Below are 12,208 nucleotides of genomic sequence, written 5' to 3'. Positions count from 1 at the left end.
GGCAGCAAGGAAGCACCACACAGGTGCTCACTGCTCCCCCCTCCCAGTGGGATGGGGAGAAGAATCGAAACTGAAGTAGAAATCGTGGGTTGAGATAAGAACAGTTTAATAACTAAAATCAAATGTAATAATAGTAGTAATGAAAAGGAACGTAACAAAAAGAAAGAAGGCGCAGGAAAAGCCGAGCGGTGCCCAGTGCAGCTGCTCCCCCCCGCTGGCCGGTGCCCCAGCAGCGATCGGCCCCTCCCGGCCAACCCGCCCGATCCTGCACTGAGCGGGACGTTCGATGCTCTGAAGTGGCCCTTTGGCTAATTGGGGCCAGCTCTCCTGGCCGTGCTCCCTCCCAGCTTCCCGTGCACCCACCCGCCTGCTGGCAGCGCCCGGGCCAGCGGAAAGTCCTTAACTTGGGACAGACACCGAACAACAACTACACAACAACTACAACGTCCATGTGGCAGCAACATCATCCTCACTCTAAACCCAAACCCAGCACTGTACCGGCTGCTCGGGAGAAAATTAACTCTGTCCCAGCCAAAACTGGGACACACCCTTAAAAACCTCAAGGCATCTGGATGCCCGTGTCGGTGTCACACTGAGGATGGCACGCTCACGCCGCGCTGGGGCTGACGGCCCCGAGAGGGCACCGCCTGGCACTGCCTTTGCACTTGCTCTATCTCCAGCACGAGTTGAGGGTTTGGCTTGTGCTCTGCATCTCTTTTCTCCTTTCCAGATCTGTGTTTTTATTCAAGTTCCCTTCAGAGCGTTTACAGAAAGCTACGAGTTGGGATAACGAAGAAGATACTACATTCTATGCTACAGAAGAGTCATTAGGGTCTGGCACTGTGAAATCTAGTATTGCTGTGCAGTCCAGTTGTGAAATAATAACTGCGTCTAAGATTAACCACTGTTAGATGTATAAATTACTCCAGACCGAGTGGGTGTGAAAGGCCACACCACTATTAATTCTTATAGCTTAGTGTCCCCCATGCTCCCACTGAGTTGCTGACGGGTGTGGGGGACGCGCGACACCGACGGGCACAACGCCAGCAGCAGTGTCACCGCAGCTGTAACCGTCTGCGGCCGCCAGCCTGGGAAAGCCTGCAGGGAGTGGTAACAGCTTTTATTAGAATAACTGGCATATTTGGGAAAAAAAAGCCTAGACAAAATCGTAGGTACCTGCTGGGGCTTTTTTATATATGTCTCTCATGGATGCAAATTTGGGATTTTCAGATAAAACATGAAGAATTGGGGATATGCAAATCAGAACTTTTCCTTTCTTGCTGCCTTTTGAAGGTATTCACCGAAATGAATCACATCTATAAGAAACACGAATTCTGGATAGAAAAACAAAACTCACTTCACTAAAGGCTAAACAGTATGCGTGAGGATGAGTAATCTTTACACAACTTCCAGAAGTACAAATGGTTGGAGCTACAATCCTAAGACTAATGTGATTTAATCAGGACCAACCTGAAGACTGCTGTCAGCTGAAGTCATAAATTCACGGAAGGATCAATTTCCCAGATGCAATGGAAACCCTACCAGAACATCCTGGCTAGACAGCACACGGCCATTTGTTCTGATTGAATTCAAAATTCTCCTTGTTTGCGTGTTCATAAATCAAACTGAAGAGCTAGACTATTATGTTAAGAACGTAACTGCTGATATGAGGAGCCTATGCTGCTTCTGGCCGGACAAAAACATAGGGTGAAATACTGTTTGGACTAAATTAATCAGATTATTCTAAAAAAAAAAAAAAAAAGAAAGAAATCCCAACCTATTTGGGAAGACAAACCCATGGGTTAAATCTCAGTAGAGGGAGAAATATGGCTCCACACAAGAAAATGCATTAGACCAATCCAGAACAAGACCAAGAATTCGGGTTGATGTTCAACAGTGCAGCTGCAGAGCTATGCTGGCTATTCAGTATGTGTGCCAGAAAGGTTCCTGGTTCCAAATAAATCCACATAATACAGGCTTTGCCTGCAAGAGAAAGCGGCAGTGGTTTCCCTAGGATTGTTTCTTTAAATCAGTTTCATTAAACATGAAGCAAATCCACATGTGGACACAGTTAAAATGATTTACAACTGGCTTGTGTTGATTTAGCTTCATTCAAAGGGGTGGAATTTCATACGGCAGCTGTACGTTGATTTAAGTGCATCTGCACAAGACTGCAATGGTTCAGTTTAAACAGACTTAAACCAAGACTTCAGTTAAGCCACTTGTGCAACACTTTAAATAGCAGGTTAGGTCTTACTTAAGTATACGCACGGAGGTAGATGACAGCCACTTTTCAAAGAACAGGAGATTCAGATCAATCAGAGCTAAATTTTAAGGAAGAGACTTGAGGCTGTCTATTTGTCCAAAGCTACCACATACCAACTACTTGAAAATTTTCTTTTTTGACATATGATCATTGTATCATAAAACTGACCCTACTTTTAAAGGAATTTAATGTCTTTCATCAATCCTTTGTCTTCGTTTACTTATTTTTTACATATATGTCCAACACCCCCCCATTGTCACGATGACTTTTTGTCCACACTTATGGAAAACTCATATTGATTACGCCAGCAGCACTGATCATCTTAGCCTGAGAAGGTCACTTAAAACCCACCCGTTTTGATGTACAGAATTAAAAAATGAGCGAGTTTGAGAGAACACTGAATACCTTTTCTCATCGGTCTGTTCAAGTCATGCTCCAGAGTCAGTTTTTCATTGTGTTCCTGGTGGAGGATCTAGGCCATGCAGCAGGGAACAGACTGCTGATACTCATCTGCCTGGAATTCTGCAGGGAAGCTGGAAATCCTCCGTTTATTTCATACCTGAACATGAGGGGAAGAAAATGCCAAAGAGAAAAGGTGAGTTCTACAATATCCTTTTTGATAAACCAGGGGTTTGTTAATTTTCTACTCAAAGGTTTTTTTTACAGTCTTTGACAGATGCAAAATGAAAAAAAGTGAACATTGCTTCCTCGGGATAAATATTCGCTGGCGTGTGTTAGAGCGAGCTACAGCGACTGATCACTGGAACAGTCTCATCAGCACCGGCCAGTAAGGACTCAATGATTTTGAAAATTAGGCCATTTATTACAGGGCCTAAATGGGCCCTTGGGAACCTAAGTTCAAGTCTGCATTTCTCAGTGCCGTGGCTCCCAGCCTCCCAGATGCACAATCCCTGAGCAGAGCCCCAGACTAAATCTCATTGTTTTACCCATCTGAAGCCAGCGGAAGGTTTAACACCTCCAGTGGCTCCGTGGGAGCAGGACTTCACCCCGCATCTTCTCTTTGCTTAGTTTAACGTTCGGCATGCCATCAGTGGCTCATCAGTACAAATGGGATTCGTTTGTTTGGTGAAAGCAGGACTGTAGTGATGATTACCATTTTTGTTACGTTTAATAATAGAAATTTTTTTCATCCCCCTGACACCACCAATGAAGAAAACACCACCAACCTACAATGATTTTATGGGCAATAACACTCTTCTTTTTGACAGTGTTCTTCACGGATCAATTTGTGACATCAGACACGAGGGATGGGGGGCTTTACCTGGGGCAGCAGGAATGATAAATGTTCTGGGCTCAATTGGCTTCCTTCTACTGGGAATTTTTGTGTGTCATATCACCTCCTTTTTCTTGCTTTTTTAAAATAATACAATATAATTATGTCAGAAGGCAAGCTATTTTTATTAGCTTCGGGGATAAATTGTCTTTCATAGTCAGGATTAAACATTATGTGGAAATGGACTGATCCTCGAGGCAAAGAAATTTCCACTTATAAAAGTGGAACTTAACAAGATGTTCTCGTGAGCCCCCTTCCAGCACGGTTCTGGAAAAGGCTCCTTATGTCATTACCAGTCCCCCAAGTGATCCAATTCTGCACTACAGAGGCTGATGCAGGAGAGTTTTGAGCTGCCAGCCCAGGCACAGTGCGGTGGCTGCTTCGTCATGGATCTCGGATGACCCCAGGGCTCCTCCAGACTCCACGTCCAAACACAAACAGAACAATATATTTACTGTCATCACAGAAGAAGTCTGTAATGTGGACAGTAATAGGATGCATGGAGTCTGTCTATAAAGATAATAAATTCAATAAAGGCGAGCCGAGAAACGTCATACTGAACTTTTAAAAACACTCAAGAGAAAAAGACCGAAAGAACAGCAACATGAACATGAGCAGAGTATGTTGGATATTTGTCAATCTTCTGTGCTGTCTAGTTGTGTAAATATGAACAAACAATTGAAAAAAGAGTCAAACATAAATCCCGATTCCACCAAAGTCAGTTGTAAAAGCCCCATTAACCTGAACAAGACCAGAATTACTTCCACAGCAGTCTTGTGTACCTGCCACTGTACAAGATGTTAGTCAATATTATACACTCTGCTGTATTCATCATTACAGTGTGACTGATCCTGGCAATATTTTGCTGTTACCCTTCTTACTTTCACTCTGATTTCCAGAGATGTGGGGTTCAGCTTCCCAGAGCAGCACATACTTAACCTGATTCAGACCAAGGGAGTACAGATTTGCTTGAGAATCAAGAAACGCAGAAAAATTCGACCTAAACATTACAGAATGTTGTTCAGACTTCAGCTGAGAATAGCTTCAAGATGTGGCTGAATATAAGCACCATGTAATACAATTTTAGAAAGGGTGAGTTTAGAATAGCCGTTTCTATCTCTGGCCTGTAAACTGCTACAGCGCCAGAAACTGCTCCTAAAACCCAAGAAAAGGCAACGAGGAAAAGCGTTTGTATTGCCAGTAAACACAAACTCACTCTGCAGATGGCTGCACTGCCCATGGAAGTTTCGGAGAATCCAAAAATTCAAAGAAGTTGAAAAATCTGTTAAACCAGCGAGATGGCTAAACTTGCTAACAGGGTGTCGTAAGTGGACTCGGAAAATGCCTCATGGGACCGCGGACTCATGAAAATACTGATCACAAAAACTGAGTAGCAAACGCTTTAATGAGGGGGTAGAATTTGGATGCAAACCTATTCATTCAAGGTACCTTCCTCGGGCTGAAACCCGTGTACATTTGATAGGGAACCTGCATGAGAATGGATTTTTTGTGATTACTAAGATTTTAGGCTGATTCCCTAAGGAAAAGAAACTTCTCCACTCATAGTTTTTGCGTGTTTATCTTATCTTTCCACCAGCAGCTCCCGAGCAGTCCAAGTTCAGCCAAACTTGACTAAGAATCAAGTTCCTACAAATTTTGTAAGCTCGGTCAGGTAAAAGAGCAAGACAGTAGGAGCTCCTTGGCAAGGGGGAGCTGCTGCAGGCTGAGCTTTACTCCGCCTGACATCAAAGAATCCGCGCAGAGAGCAAACCCGCCAAGTGCCACTGTCTGCAGTCAGACCTCAAAATCACTGCGGGACACTAAACCATAAAAATGCAGGTTTTCTTACCCCTGGCAGGCCCAGACTGATTTGTTCTGAGAACAGAGATAACAATAGATGAATTACTGATCAGGAGTTTTGCTACTGTCACAAGGGTATTCAGGACTTTAGTCTTCCACCCAGTGCCCCCAGACTAGTGTTACGCCTCCATTAAGAGATGATGTAGCCCAGAATTCCTGATCTGTAATCAGGCTGGGGTGACGGAGCGCACAGTCCTACTTTTGTAATGATTTCAGTACTTGCTGATTTAGCCAAAGGCTGCAAGTTCCCCAATAGCCTTGGTTTTGATTGGGATGCCAGGCTGAAAAATATGTGGTAATTTGCTGGAAAATGGCAGGCTCAGTTCTGTAAAGCATACTTACCGCAGTGACTGGGTAGATGCTTATCCTGTTTCAGACTTACGTGATGTCAATACTTATGTTCTCTTCTTACAATAATGTTTTAAAACCACAAAAAGCCAATCAGCTTATCTGAAGGAGGAATAACAGATTTAAACATCTAAAACGAATGGATATTAACTGAATGGATTGGTTTCAGTGTACAAACTTTGTACTCGGAGTAATTTTTAAGCAACTGGCGCTAAATTACAAACCAGTTATTTTTGTTAGGTGAGCTTCATGAGACTAGAGGGTCTGAGGGAGTGAGGAAGTTTTGAGAGTCCCTCCCTGCTGCACGGTGCGGGGCAGGTGCCGGGACCCGAGGCTGGGGGCAGGGGATGCTGGGCCCATCCTGCTCGGCAGCCTCCCAGGGCTGACTCTGGCCCTTCGCTCTGGTCCAGAACGGGAGAAGACACAGCCAATAGCCCTCCACTAGAGAGAGACCAGTAAAGTCGTGGGTGCCCATCATCTGCCGCGGGACTTCAGCCAAGGACCTGCCGTGAAAGAAACCCTTGTGCAGTGGCTGCTTCTTAACTAGCTCCTTCTCTGGATGCCCTCGTTCTTTCCGTGAAAATATAATTTACTTTTAAAAAGGATTAATCAATATTAAAATGTGCACACCTGTTCCAGAACAAGAGCATCTGCGTAAGGCATTGCTTCCAAAATGGCCTTTTCATTTTACATTCCCACTTGAATCTGAAATGACTTCCAGGTGAGAAGAGCCCTCATCTAACCTGAGTCACAGACCCACCCACCAAACCATTTGGGCTTGCCGGCTACATACTGGTTTTGCTCTTCATCTGAGACCACGCTGAAGTTGTGCCCTAGTCTGAGGCGAGGTGGCCCGAGGTACTGAGAGTGAATGAAGAAAACGACGAGTCAATGTTGTTGTCTTCAAGGTGGTACCGGTCGCCGCGGAGCTGGGCCATAATTATGGGGAAATCTTGGGGAAAACCACCCGTGTCCCAGCCTGTCCCTGGTCTCCCCAGCTCTGCGGGGCTCAGGCCCTGCTTTCTGTGAAGGGGAGGGCAGCCGCCCCTCCCCGGAGACGAAATAAAGATGCTCGAAGCAGCTTTTTCCTTCCTTGGGTGGTGGCACAAGGCGGGTTGGGGTGAGCCCGTCTCTGGAAGGCCTCAGCAGCAACGCTCCCCACTGCCTCAGCATCGTCCTTGGCCCACAGCATCATTCTGCCCTGGAACACGGAGGCGGGAGCCACACTGGAACTGTTTGAGTACATCGGATTAATTTCTCTTGTGCTTTTATATAAACACATACAACTGAATTATTTATGAATCGCTCCCTTTTTCCCTACCAAGACAAAACGATTTGTTAAAAAAGGCCCCAAAACAATGGCAGATCTTTGAGAAGGAAGATAAAAGCGTTTCCTGCGTGTTTGCAATACGGTTCCTTAAGAACGCTGAAAGCCAAAATTTTGCATGATGCTGCAGTGAAGGAAAACTTAGAACTGAATTTACATTCTTTGCAGCTTAAAAAAAAAAAAAAAAAAAAAAATCTTTGAAGGACAACTTTTCTTTCCGTAGAAATTAAAGAGAAGCTACAGTTCTCTGTCAATCAGCATTCAATGGCTTTAATATACTTTACGTATGAACTGTGGAAAGAATTTGATAACACACCTCAAAAAACCAACCAGCTTGTTTTGTAATGGTCAAAAATAGCCACAGTCTTTCCTGCAGTTCAAAATTCAATCATTTAAAGCATTACAGAGCTCCTGTCCTTCAGCTTCCCAATCAGCTCTTGCAACACGAACAATGCCTTATTCCTGCCACTGCTAGTTCTGTCTACTGAGTCAAATCATTCGAAAAATGATTTCATGGTAGAAAACCTGCCCTAATGACAATGAATGTCATTTTGAGAATTATTTCACTGCATGAAGGGTTTTGCATAATCTACATTAACTGATTTTTAACATGCCTGTGATTTATGATCTACCAACCAAAGAAAATAGCCAGCAAATGAAAGTGCCCTCTGAAGAGTGGGCATTTACATCGTGAGTTTGCATTTCTTCGGCAGTTCAGTACGCACAGCCACAGCCCTTGTCACGGGCTGAACTCTGCCCAGGTATGTCACCTCCCAGACATGCCAGACACCAGCTCTCTAGGGGTTCCAGGTCTCCCAGTCCAACAGCCCAGAGCAGAGCCACCCCCAGACCCAATGATTTGAACCCAGGAGGGGAACAAAACCCTCTTACATCGGAGTTTGGCAAGTACCACGGCACCCCTGCTCTCCGTCATGAATAGCTGGGGAGAGGAGAAAATACACAGCCCTAAACGAGGGTTGATCTGATTATTAAACATCAGGAAACACCAATCTGACAGAGCAGCGATGAGAGTTAAGGTATGAGCTGGAAACACCCTGCCTGCAGCTTCCCACTACCAGCACCAGGCTGACAGGATTCCCACAGCCTTCATTTCCTTACTTCTGTACTTTTTATTTGCTTGATAAACATCTTTGGGGTTTTTTTCACCATCTTTGACAGTGAGATTTTTTCATCTATCAGAAATAAATCAACCAAACCCATGTGATCTCTCTTGCGGAAGTTTCAGCTACTGAGGAAGAGTGAGTGGGTACGGGGGAGAGCCAGGAAGCGGGTCCCTTTGTGGGTGCACTCTCAGTATTCACTTCTGGTTGCCAGGCAGTGACATCAAAGACAGAAACTCCCGTCAGCTTTGGGCTGCAGATATTTGACCCAAGCTACGTTGAACAAAATTGATTCTGAAGTTAGTTTTTCAGTGTATTATTAATGTTTTTGTTTTCTAAAATATTAATTCAAACAGATACGAAAACCTTATGCCACATATCCATCTTCTCACCCACGCACTGTCTATCTAGGTTTTCTGTTATCTGCCTGAAAATTGAGTTAGTTCCTGGGCTGAATGAAGTTCATAAAACTTTCAGCAAAATTGGGCTGAATTTTATGAGCATGAAGCCACATTACAGCTTGGGTCGAAGATCAGGGTAATCTCCCTGGAATTGCATGGGTCCATCAGAAATCATGCACAGTTTTGTAGGTTCAGCCGTGTCTTGCTGTGAATTGATGAGTTTTCTCAAATTTTAAATTAAATCTAGGATGGGATTAGATCGAGGAAACAACAAGCCAGTCAGTCTCATCTCAATCCCTGGGAAGGTGATGGAGCAAATCCTCCTGGAGGTCATTTCAAGACAAGGACAGGACAAGAAGATGGTTAGGAGTAGTCAGCATGGGTTTCTGATGGGGAAATCAAGAGACAGTGGGCATAAACTGAAACAGAAAAAAGCCTGTTTAAACCTCAAAGAAGTATTTTTTACTGTGAGGGTTACTGAGCGCTGCCAGAGGTTTCCCAAAAAGGTTGTAGAGTCTCCATCCCTGGAGAAACCTGCTCTAGCTGTCCTACTTGAGCAGGGGGGTGTCCCAGAGGATCTCCAGGGGCGCCTCCCAACCCCAGCCATGCCGTGAGCCGCTATAAGGTGGTTTGTTTGGGGGTCAAATAACTGAAGCCAACTGCTGCCATCACTGAACTATACCAGCCCTAACTTCCACACATGGGTTACAAACACAGTGCAAGCCCCCCAAACTCCAGGGCATCGCCACCGAGTATCTCTTTTGTTAAAGGAAAGGGCAGTGCTTGTGAGAAGTAACCTCCTAGAGGCATTTCTGGATCCGTTAGCAAGTTTATCTCTGGGTAACCAACTGCTAAGTGGGACAGAGGGACCCTTTTGTATGTCAGCACCGACAGCACCTTGTACAGCTTTTACTGCAGCACAGCTCGCGGCCTCGGACTGCTGATCTCAGTGAAAACACTCCAAACGTTGTTAAGAGTCCTCTTCACCTCTACTAATCAGATTTAGGAGGCGTGTAATTAAGTATCAGTCCTTACTAAGACAGAAGATTGAAGACCCCTTCTCAAGCACTGATAGGATAAGGAGCTGGAAAACTGGTTTTTTAAATGTATTTGGGAGAAGGGAGTAAGAGGATGAAGTCAAGGAAAGAAACTCGGGCACATACCAATAAAATCAGACAAAGGATCATGCTAAGACAAATAGCCAACATTTCTTCTAGGCCTCTCAAAGAGTAAAAGTTATACTCAGGACTGCATTTAGGATGCACATAAAATACTTACTCTCACCTTTGGGTGAGAACTGCAGCAAATCAGCAAGACAAGGAAGAGCTCCTACTGTCTGTGCTGGTGTATGATGTTACTCTCCCGTGAAGGAGGGGTTTGGTCTGCACAGCTATCAATTTGGCAGACTCCTCACACAGCAAGCCCTGCTCTACTGTCTGCAGGAGAAGATCTTTTCTATTGCTTTCAATAGCTACCAGGCCCAATTCTTGCAAAATAAACCCAGGAATCCATACAGTCTCTGAAGTAGCGTTCACCTCTGACTTAATCTTGCTCTGTGAGGGGCTCTCCGACTACGGCATACAAACCTCCTCAAAGTGCTGTGCCTGCCCCTGCTGCCGCTGGGGTAGATGGAATTGAATCCCGATTCATTTAACATCTCAAAGTGAAAAGCATTAAGTGCTCGGGCAGGTCGGTGAGGCTGAGCACCCCTGCTCGAGGTGTCCTAGAGAGAGGAAGATGTCCGGCGGATCAGGGATGGGAGAGCCCCGACTCTGCCATGCCCAAGCACAGAGCTCGGGGTGAAGGAGCTGAGACAGAGCTTCCCCTTCCTCTGCTCATCTGTCCAGCTGCTGCCACTGCGGACAGTGGTACCTGTCGCTGCTGGGAATGACAAAATCTGGTCAAAAAAAAAGTTTGGTTGGTATTACTTATCACCACTGATAGAAAATGGAGGCAGCGAGGAAAAGTACAAAATGAATGGTGAGTCTTAATGAATTTCTTCTGAGAAGCTTTCATCTCATACATCACACCTTAATGCACAGTTTAAAAATTTATTTAAGTCGGTAACAGAAAAATTAAATTATGCTTTATTAATAAAGTAACATACAGAGAGGCTAAAGCCTTTCAAGAAGGTGAACAGAGTTTTCAGAGGCTCCATTGCAGAAGTTGAGATGGTGCTGCTACCCGCAGAGGGAAGTATTCAGGACCGTTTCTAAAACCTCTCAAAAGTGTTTCTGGACTCTATCAGCTGCAAAAGATTTACTATTGGGATGGCAACTGTCAAAGCTGGTGAGAGCATAAAACTGGGGATAAGGTGGCTTTGCTTTTCAAGACTGGTTAGTGATCACTCCTCAGTCACAGCTCATCTTATGCACAGATGTGGCTTATACTGGTACCATTTAGGTGAAAGGGAGTTCTGTGGGATTCATCACCCTAGAGACAATTAGCCCTCATTAAAACCAATTGCCACACAGAGCACCTTGCTCCACAGCAGACACAGAAAACAGAAAATCAAGCCCCAGCTGTCAGGAAGACTGGTAGAAGAGAGAAAAAGCTCTGCAAGTTGCTACGTTGGTGTTGCAGGTACAGAATCATCCAGGTTGGCAAAGCCCCTGCAGCTCCTCCAGCCCACCCATGACCCTCCCTTGACCGTTCCCAACTCCCCCAGACCCCTCAGCGCTGGCTCAGCCCGACTCTTCAACCCCTCCAGGGATCCCGGGGACTCCCCCCCTGCCCTGGGCAGCCCATTCCAACGCCCAACAGCCCCTTCTGCACAGAAATCCTTCCTCAGAGCCAGCCGGGCCCTGCCCTGGGGAAGCGAGTGCAACCACGTACACGTGAGATCTGCCCCGCGAGGCTGAACAGCAAGCTGGATACTAACCCGTCCCTGTTTTGAGAGACCTCAAGCCCACCAAAGCAGTAAAAACACCCCAACAAAACAAATCTCTGTGGTGAGAGATTGCGTGGAGTGTCAGAGCGGGGCTTGGGAGACCCGATCTCCTGGCCAGCCTTGTCACTAGGCTGTGGCGCCTTCAGCACCCCCTGCCCCGGGTCCTGCTCCGGGGCAGAGCCACGTCCCTCTGCTCTGCAGAGCCCCCGCGCTACTCCCACCAAGGAGCTGCTGCTGCTGTAAGAGCCAGGCGTCTGCGAGAGCAGCACTCTGCTCCCACCAAAACGGCTCCTTCGGGTGCTTGCACACACTGCACCCTCTTTCATGACAAAGCAGGAGATGAAGCACATTCCTTCCTCCAGCACGGCTCCCTGGACATACAGATGCTCTCTGAGTTATTACGATTATCCGCAGGGTACAGGGGGAAGTACTGACAAATACTGACAGGATCCACACTAAGGTTTGTATCAGCATAACCATGCACACAGTATTATCACCACGGAGGCCTCTAATAGTTACAGCAGCACAAAACCTGCCAAGACGAGTATAAGCCTGTGGTCACATAATCCAAAGCAAATGAAATACTGGAATTTCTGTTACTGCTCATCAGCTGGGTACCATGATCATTCACAGCCTTTAACATACGCTAACCAAGCGCTTAGTTTCTTTAAGCTCATTTTACTTCTCGGTTCAGATGGATT

The 12,208-nt window shown here is 45.7% G+C and overlaps 1 protein-coding gene across 5 annotated transcripts in view; it reads right to left on the bottom strand.

The window, feature by feature from the left end:
• The window catches only part of SHISAL1 (shisa like 1), a 123,840-nt gene that overhangs the window by 103,786 nt on the left and 7,846 nt on the right, over nucleotides 1-12,208 (bottom strand). For all 5 annotated transcript variants that reach the window (XM_026867732.1, XM_026867733.1, XM_026867735.1 and 2 more), the window contains exon 2: nucleotides 2,672-2,825. The gene's annotated coding sequence lies outside the window, so the exon portion shown is untranslated. The remainder of the gene's footprint in view (nucleotides 1-2,671; nucleotides 2,826-12,208) is intronic.

Source organism: Athene cunicularia (assembly GCF_003259725.1).
Source record: "Athene cunicularia isolate RWA chromosome 1 unlocalized genomic scaffold, athCun1 chr1_part2, whole genome shotgun sequence".
NCBI lineage: Eukaryota > Metazoa > Chordata > Aves > Strigiformes > Strigidae > Athene > Athene cunicularia.
The sequence above is the reverse complement of the archived record's forward strand: the minus strand, read 5'-3'. Positions and strand labels throughout refer to the sequence as shown.